Genomic DNA, 10,393 nt, shown 5'->3' on the forward strand with positions numbered 1-10,393 from the left:
CCATATCATGCACGACCATTGCATTTGGTCATGGAATCACAAGCACGACCACTTTGTGTAGTGTATCTTAAACCTAGGGTTTCACTTTGTTTTACTTGTCAACTAACACTAACTTCATAAAGATATGATAATTTTTTTCTCTTGTTATTCAAGTAGGTAATCATGCTTCAAATCAAGGCAAAGTCAAGGTCTTTGATCAAGGGAAAAGCAAGTCGATTCAAAGAGGTTTCATGTGTTGATCTCCATGCCACAACCCTCAATATTTAAGCCATGCTCCATATCACTCAATACCTAATAAATTTTTCATAAATGGATACTCATTCCATCATCATCATGGCTTAAAATGCAAGAAAACACCAAGTTTACACAAAGGGGGGCAAGGTGGTTTGACCTAATTTGCAAGTGTGCCATGCCTTTGATCCAAACTCCATAGCTCTTTCAATTTTTATCCAAATGCCAAGATTATTTAATCAAAATGTTCCTTTTAGTATCCTCTACAACTTGTATTAAAGGGTCAAACATCAATTCATCCATTTAGGACCCCATTTGTGCCAATGACCAAGTGGCCAAAATGGGCCAAAACTTGCCATGATCCTTACTTTCCACCATTCCCATTTTAAGCTAAAGCACTCTTTTGATCCCATTATTTTTGAATTGTGTTAAGCTAATGTCAAGATCATTTGGCATAAGTTTGGCTCAAATTTCACAAGGGAATCAAAAGTTATGGCATCATGAACATATGACCTCAAAATAACCAAGCATGCTGCAAAGTGCTTGACTAATTGCCCAACCCAATTTTATAGGTCACAATCTCAACTTTATAAGTCCACAAATTTCACCTCAAAGATCCTTTTTGATTGATTCTTTTTTCATCTTATTCTACTCCATGAAGTGAACATCTGGCTCAAAGAAAATCACAAAACGCACGAGTCGATTGGATTTGGACTAAGCTTGAACATGGTGACCTAAACTCTGTTTTGGTCCATGGGCTATAATGTTGAATCATGCGCAAAAGAATTTGGGACCATTTCTCATGTGTTCCAATCAATTACCCATGACCAAACGCATTTGAGGACAACTTGAAACGACTTAAGAAGCTCCCTAGTCATGAGTTTTGTGCCAAATTTTCACACGCTTGAGATCTGAAAAATTCCAATTCAATTCACACGAATTCAAGCTCAATCACACTATTTGCATCCCAACACATTCACTATAAATAGATGAATCTTTTGCCTTCATTGGCAAACTTTGAAAGCCAAAGAAACCATGTCATCATTGAAGCTCGATACCTCAAATAATCAATTAAGCTCTTTTCCGCTTCAAGCTCTTTTCCTTCCATTTCTTTGCCCAAAATCGTTCATCAGTATCCTCTGAAGGTGTTTGAAACTTTGCTTTGGTCTGAATCCTTTTGCAACCTAGCTACCAGATCCACCATTGCTGACTTCTGAAGCTTCATTCGAACAGGTAGATACGAGTTACAACCTTGAGCAAACAAGTTACAACACTCTTCGCGTTGTTCCACTGATCAAAAGCCCTAACCTACTGGTTATTTATTTTCAGTATTCGCTATTTAATTTAATTTTGAAGAACTAGGGTTCTTTGAGTTTTTGAGCAAATTCTCCCAGCTCAGAGAAAATCAACTGCTTTGATGCATGAAGACATGAACGATGACGTGTTTCATAGCTGAATCCATGTTTGATTCATGGTAAAAACACGAGTTTGTAATGTTGCAAAATTGGAAATCCTGAGGTTGAAGATGAAGTTCATCGCGCGCGTTGGTGTTAAATTCAAATCACTTAGCCAATCAGCGCGTGTTACCTTTGCTAGCCGTTGGATTCAAATGTTTTAATTTCTTTTTTATTTTATTTTTATTTCATTTTATTCCAAAATTAATTTAAAATAGTCCCCTTATTATTTTTTAATCCAATTTTTTCATAATTCCATAAAAATATTTTCTACCTCATACCATTTTTTTGCATTTTTTAAAAATCATTTTTGCATTTGATGCATATTTTATTTTATTCTCCATTTAATTTTATTTTTGAATTTTTATTTTATTCATTTTTAAATATTTTTAACCTCAACTTTTGAGGTCCACTCACTCACATATTTGTTGGCCTTCCACATTTTTGTTGGACTTTTGTTTGATGTTTTGACCTCTCTTTGACAATTTCCCTTTTATTTTCTTTATTTAATCAATTTTAAATGATTATTAATTGAATTTTATTTTCTTTTGATGATATTTGGATATTTTGAATTTAGTTTGATTGCTTGGTTGATATTTTCTTCCTCATCTCAAATAATTGATAAATGAACTTGAGGTTGATCAACCTTCTTTGATCCAAAACTGTTGATAGATGATTGTGAATCATATTCAATACTTTGCATCAATGATAGGTTAACCCTCGATATGCCATATTTTAAGTCCTTTTATTTGAGGATAGAATGATCATTATGTGATTGACTTGATTCCCTCTTTCACTCTCTCTATTTTCATCTCTCTATTTTTGTTTTAACCATTCTATTGCATGTTGTAGGAGATTAACTCTATGTTAATTCTCTAACATGTATGATACATATATTGTATTGACCGACCACAGATAGATACAGATTCTACATAAGCCTACTTACGATTGCTTAACATAGCGCTAAATTGTCCAGATACAAGTGACTAACAATTAACTCCTAACATAAATCATTTCTCTTTACATTATTGCCTTTTAATTCAATTAATTTAAATTCAAGTCATTTAAGTCTCTGTCATTTAATTTTCTATCATTTCCTTAATACACTTTTATTTTATGTCCCACTAATCATCACATTATTCCATACTCTATCCATCTATATTGATATGTTGCTCTTATCTTGTTTGACTTTTGGCTTGTTAAAAATTTATGAATCAAAACATGATAAAGTAACTTGGACCTAATCCTAGTCCTATACTTGATATGGAGTATTGAAAACCTATTGGACTTTGGACATTGACTTAGAATTTAGGACCCTTTTGCTTGACTTGGAGTGACATTGATCCTGACACCTTGTGGACACTTTGACCTACCCTTGTCCCCATTGAGGTTTTGAGCTCGTGTGTTGTTTTATCTACTTTATACCTCTTGCATGCATCTACTTAGGTTTAGTACACTCTTACACACACGTGGATTTCTCTTGGGCTACCTAACAATGAGACATAAGACAATATACTTTTCATCCACCCACATGGATTTCTATTGGGCTACCTAAAAATGAGACCCTAGGCTAGTTTTGTATGATCATGCATCTTTGTTTGTTCATCAATCCTCTCCTTTGATTTGGCTTGGCCTAATTCACATCAGATCTACTAAATCCCTTCACGTGTTACATATTCTCCTTGTCTTTGTCAAGTGACCATAATTCCATTGGTCACTTGATGGGACTTGCCTATGTCACCTTGGAGCATTCAATCTTTCTGTCATATCTTATTTTTTAACCCTAAGATCCCACATATCATTTGTATCCTTGCATACAAACAAGGTCACATCCTTGTCCTCTCCCTCTCATCTTTGGGTTTGCTTTTTGTATAGATCATGAAACACCTCTTTGCTGGTGTTTTACCTTTGTATTTAATTGTCCATTACTTATCTAACCAATAATCAAAATAGCAAAAACATGTCTTGTTTTCTTTAAGTTTATTGTGCAAGGTATGACTTTTCATCAAGAGCATCAAGCATGGTTCATCAACTATGGTTTTTGTTAATTACTCAAGTCAAAGTGTGTTCAACCATTGATTCTCAAGGGGCTTATCTCTAAAAACATGATCTCTAAGGTTCTCAAGCATCTTTCAATCTAATTTTGATCAAGAGTACCTCAAAGTTTTGTTGCTTATTTCTCTAGAGAAGTCAAAGGTTCATGTGTTTATTTGCATGCCTTCTTCAACAAGTTACTTCAAACTTTGAGAAATTAAATTAAAGATATTCAAGGACACCTTATTTTGAGTTCATATGATCATCCATGTACCTTGGGATGCAAGAAAAGTCCAAGTACACAAGTTTATTCCAAGTAGTTTGACCAAAAAGTCAACATTTAAAGTCAAAGTTCAAAGGATCACAACTCCTTCACTTCTCAACATTTTTGAATTATTCCTTTTTCATATGACTCTTATAAATATCTTATACAACTTCTCTTTGCATGACAAGAGCCAATTATGCTTGGAGGATCATCAAAAGTCAGAAGACATTATATGTCATTTGTGGACTTAATGAAATTTGACCTATTTCTAAGGGATTTTTTCTCAACATTCAAGGATTATAAATTGTTCCATTTTCAACATTTGAGGATGATACCTTTTGCAAAATATCATTTGTGATGCCCTCTGCAAGTTTACTTCAAGGATCAAAGTCAAATTATGCTTGGAAGGCCATGAAATTCTTTGAGACATTACAGGTCATTTTAAGCCATTTGAGACTTAGAATTTTCGAAGGTACATTACCATATTTTTGTGCCAACTTCAATATTCCATAACTTTATGCTCAAGCATCCAAATGTAACCTTTCTTGGCACATTGTGATATTTGACATGATGTCAACAAATTGCAAGAAGAATGGGATCAAAAAGCCTCATGAGCAAGATGCCCCATTGAGTTGAACATGGTGACTTGAAACTGAAGAAATCATCATGATCAGATTTTGAACTTCACTAATCCTTAATTACAAGCCAAATACCACATGTTTTGGACCTAAACATGTTTAGTCACGTCTCTAGAACTTAATTGACTCTTAAAACACATCATTTGACTGAGTTTTGATGGATTAGAAGTCACACTTTTCTCACATCATGAGCCAATTTGTTTTGCATGAATTGAGAATCATTCCACACATATTTAGATCCCAATTCATTCCTTATAAATAGGGAAAGCTATTGAATTCATTTACAAGCTTTGGAGTTCCAAATAACCCCTGCTTCGGTATGAAAATTTTCCAGAAAATTAAGCTATCGTGTTTTGATTTCCAACTTGTTTCAATCCAATTTCTTGATTTCATTAGCACCTTCGATCTTCTCTGAAGCTTTTGCAACAATTCCCAAGCTCTGAGACCTTATGAAGTTCCCTGACCAGATCGAGCTTCATCAACTTTTGACCATCATTTGGATAAGGTAGTTCTGAAATCATTTGAACTCAAACAAGTTACCAAAATATAGTCCTTCACTTTTTAATGCTTTCCCCTAACTTATCTGGTGTTAATTAATCATGTTCGTCATTTTAATTTAATTTTTCATGGCTTGCTTGCTTCTGAAACTTCTCTAAAATTTACCATGCTCAGTTTAGATAAATGAATTTGGAGCAAGAGGTTGAATTCGTGATGAGGAGGCGATCATTGGTGGTAGTCTCATTCTCTAAAATTAAAAAACGATGAAGCTCCGGTGAGGGATCATCAGGGAAGATGACCAGAGTTATCTCAGGTCATATGAGTTTCCTTACACGTTGGCAATTTGAAATATTCTGATTGGTCCATTTTGAATTAGATCCCGTGTTTTATTTTGGCTAATTTCCATCATACGCCTTAGCCTGATAGCTGTTGGATCTGCCACGTCAATTAATGAGGTCATATCCGACGCTTCGTGTTTTTTATGATTTTATTTATTTTTCTTTATTCATTTTAAATTGCATTTTCTTTTAAAATTCATAATAAATTCATTTTTCATCCAAAATAATTTCTAAAATTTTATTTTATTTTTCTTCATCTGATTTTTATTTTTCAACATTTTATTTCCTTGGTTTTCTATTTTTCTTGAATTTTAACTTTTCTTCTTTGTTTTAATTGGTTTAAAAACACTTTTAGGTATTTTAAAATTCTGAAAAATTTATTTTATGCCTCTTATTTTATTTCCAACCTTCCATAATTTTCTTGGCCATTTATTTGGTGTTTTGAAGGGATTTATGGATTTTCTCTCTTATTTCCCTTTTAAAATTTATTTTTGATGTATTTTTTTTTTTTTGCAGTTTATGCTTGTTTGACATTTGTTGACCTCTGTTGGCCTTGGATCTTAGTTGATTTGATTATAGGTCTCATCAAACTCAATGGATCTTGGATGTTGATGGGGTGAAAACCCTAACCAATAATAATGGATGATTGATTTTGATGATGACTTGATCAAGGCTTTGATCCAATTTGGGTGTGATTTCTCATGTCCTTTTCTTCTTTATCTCTTTCTTTTCCTCTTGATAAATTGGATGGTTTGTGTCCATCTTGTCCATGATGCGTGGATTGGTGCTTGATGAACTTTCATCATTTCAAATCTACCTCCTAATTGATCATGGATCATTCAAGGTACTTTGGATTGATGCATAAGTTTGTCCTAAGTATCATGAAGTATTGATTGATGTAATGCACCACTCTCCTAGCCTTTGTGCTTGATCCATTCTCTTTTCTTTTTTGCGTGACATGTCTTTAGGAGAATGATTTACATATCATTTCTGTAGCATGTATTAGCATAAACATTATTATTATCCGACCATAGATAGTTGTAACTTTTACATAAGTCCAATTACGATTTCTTAATATAGTGCTAAATTTGTCTCGAAAGTAAGTCATTTTCATAAGTGAGATTGTAAGTCACATACTCCTAATGGTATTGTGTGAAAAATATTATTTCCTTCTCACTTATGAGATCTAGTGACATACTTTTTGATTTTATCCAAGTTAGAGCCCTCCTCATGGTGATGTAAAGGTCTATATTTTCATACTTGTGAGTGAATAGTTGAGTGTTCTCCAAAAAATGACAAATCATCTTTCTATTTTTGATTATTAACATCACTTACTAACATTTTATTGTATTAACTTTACTTTAATGTCATTTATCTTATGCTCTTTATTTCATGATATTTACTTTATGCTTTTATTTTAGCATCTCATATCATGTTTGCTCTTTGTCCACTTGGACCTTTGTTTATGCTTATGCTCTTTTTCCTTTGTCCAATTGGATTTCTTTTTCTTTTAAAGACATTAATAAAGGAAAAACACCTAAATTTTTTTCCTCTCTTGATTCATGGACTTGAGGTTACCATCCTTATAATTTTTGTGGAGTTATGGACTTAGAACTATGACCTTGACCCTTGCTTTGGGAGTCTGTCATTTGAGACCTTGGGATTCATCTGGTACCTTTGACTTTGGACTTATTTTGAAGACTTGACTTTCTTATCTTGGCTTCATCTGACACATGAATAATTTCTTTTCTTATTTGGCTTGCTTGAGGCTTAATTCAAAGTAGGGAATTCTTGCTTGACTTATGCCATAAAACTTGTTATCTCTTGGTTAGATATTTCCTCCCTAGATTTTACTTTATGCTCTAGGATAGTCTCTTCTTCTCCTCTCCTTCTTTAATTTTAAAAATCTTCTCTCTTTTCCAAAACCTTCTTGTTTTCAAACTTGAACCATTTTCTCAATAAACCTTAAGCATATTAAAATAAATTTCAAAAGACTTAAAAAATGCATAAACTCATGCACACTATTTTGTGCCCTTTGTGCACTTTTTTCTTTTAAAACTTTTCCTCAAAGTTTAGACATGAGTCGTTTCCATAGTGAGATGTAATTGTCCTATCCCCATAGTATTGATGATAATTATTTTACACTTAAGAGAGCTAGTGATATACTTATTGATCTTTATCAAAGTTATATCCCTTCTCATGGTGATGCAAAGTTCTCATACTTATGGGTGGCTAGTTGAGTGTTCTCCTTAAGATGACAAAATGTCTTTTCATTAAAAATGAATAAAAACAAACATCTTTGTTATTTTTACCATGGACTATGAGGTTTTGATCCTCCATTTCACTTTGTTGGTACGTAGGCATGAGACTCTGGAAGTCCTAGAAAACACAAAAAATTATAAAAACATTTATCTTCTCAACTCCCTAATCATTTTCAAACAATACCATTTTAAAGTCAAAATGCAGATTTTCAAAGAGGTTCCTATAGAGTAGTATAGAGGTATAGGGTGCTCATACTTTCCCTTTGCATAACCAACCCCCAAACCCTTATCTCTTTTTATTAGTTTTATTTTAAAAATTCTTTGGGTTTTGTTCGTTATTTTTCCTTTTCCTTTGGAATTAATAAAAGCGTGGTGGCGACTTCCCTTGTGGCTCTTCTTTTTAGATACTTTTGGTTTAAACACCATTGCAACACCACTTTCTTTTGAGGTACACCTCTTGGTCTTTCTCACTTTCTTGGTTTTGACACCATTTTCTTTTGAGATACACCTCTTGGTCATTCTCACTTTCTTGGTTTTGAAACCACTTTTATTTCACTTTCTTGGTTATGACACCATAATTCAGGTACACACCTAAATAGCTAACCCCCTCTCTTGGTTTTGACACCGCTTTTATTTTAGTTCTTGGTTATGACACCACAATTCAGGGACACACCTACATGGTTAACCATCTCTCATGGTTTTGACACCACTTTTATTTCAGTTCTTGGTTATGACACCATAGTTCAGGGACACACCTACATGGTTAACCCCCTATCTTGGTTTTGAAACCACTTTTATTTTAGTTCTTGGTTTGACACCATAATTTAGGGGCACACCGACATGGTTAACCCCCTCTCTTGGTTTTGACACCAATGTTATTCAGTTCTTGGTTATAACACCATAATTCAGGGACACACCTACATGGTTAACCCCCTCTTGGTTTTAACACCACTTTTATTTCAGTTCTTGGTTATGATACCATAATTTAGGGATATACCTACATGGTTAACCCCCTCTCTTGGTTTTGACACTACCTTTATTTATGCTCTTGGTTATGACACCATCCTTACATTTCTGCTCTTGGTTTTGCCACCATATTTACATTTATGTTCTTGGTTATGACACTAATTTCTTTTAGAAACACACCTCTATGATTAACCCCTACCTTTTCTTGGTTATGACACCGCTTTTACCCTTTTCCTTCCGGTCTAAACATCACCCCTAATCATATCTTTTTCTCAGTGTTTGTCCGCCAAACTATGGAGCTTTAACTTCCTTATTGCACTATAAGGATACGTAGGCACGAGGATGTGAATCCTTGGCGAACACTCTCCTTTCTTTTCTTTGTCCTCCCCGGTTCCACGAACTACTAGGCTCTAACTTTCTCATTGCACTATGAGAATACGTAGGCATGAGGACCACAATCCTCCTCGGGTATTCCCTTTTATTAAACCCCTTTCTTTTCAACAGGAACATAAAGATTATAACACCCATCCAAGGAAGAACATTCAAAATGGTTCCCATGGAGTACCATGGATGTGATGGATACTAATACCTCCCCTTTACATAATCGATTCCCTTACCCATTTCTCTATTTTCTTATCTCTTGGGTTTTATCGATATTTTCCCTTTCCCCTGTTGGGATGAGTAAAGTTCGATGGAGACTTTGTTATACGTTCTAGCGTGCGAAGCGTTCGGGGGGCATATTTCAGCTAGTTTCACAAGGGTAAGTATTTTTTTTTCGTATCCTCAGGGACTGGTGAGATATCAATGTCGTTCAACAGTTACTATGATTTTAAGTGGAAGTTTGAAAGATGTTTGTTAAAAAGTGTAAATCAATAAATGACAAAAAAAGTTTCAGAGAGATGAGAGCTTGTTTGGATTGGATTTCATCCACCGACAAAATATGTAATTTACCAATCAATTATACACAATCTAAACATTTATCAATATCATCACATATCTCTCCCGGACAATGTTTATGTCTTAACTCCTAATGAGAGTTCAACCATATTGTTGAATTGACGATCTCTCATCCTATTAAACAATACTGTAACATTAAGACTCAATACTCAAGTGAATGTTAAATATAAATTTATGTCTATAGTTTAGCATCTAATAGATGATTATCCTATATCGAGATTCAAAGTATTTCTCAATAACAGTTAAAATCAATATATAAAACAAGTAAACAAGGATAACATCGATATAGATTCATAAAGAGATTGTATGCAACACCATGATCAATAGAAATACATCATGTTATGACGAACTTACATCAAATCCCACCAAGAAATGGATTTACCTACTCATTGTATCTAGATACAAAGAGAAGAATGAAGATGAACATGCATCAATTGTGATTTCCCCACGATTGATGTGAACCCAACTTCTGATCTTCAAGAAGAACCCTCTCCTGTTGTTTTCTAAGTCTCTCTCTCTCTCTCTGTCTCTCCAAAATGTAATATATTTCTCAAAATAACAACATAAATTTATCTATAGAAAACAAAAAGTCACAGACCGCACTAAGCCCCAAATTTGGCACTCAACGCCATATCCAAAAAAACACATTAAACCTCTTTAAATGGCGCCAGACGCCAGACTTAGTGCTAAGCGCGGAAGCTCCTTCCTCAGCAACTTAAAGCATGCTTTGAGCGTGTTAAGCCCCACCCGA

The sequence above is a fragment of the Lathyrus oleraceus genome, chromosome 2 (assembly GCF_024323335.1).
Source record: "Lathyrus oleraceus cultivar Zhongwan6 chromosome 2, CAAS_Psat_ZW6_1.0, whole genome shotgun sequence".
Classification (NCBI taxonomy): Eukaryota; Viridiplantae; Streptophyta; class Magnoliopsida; order Fabales; family Fabaceae; genus Lathyrus; species Lathyrus oleraceus.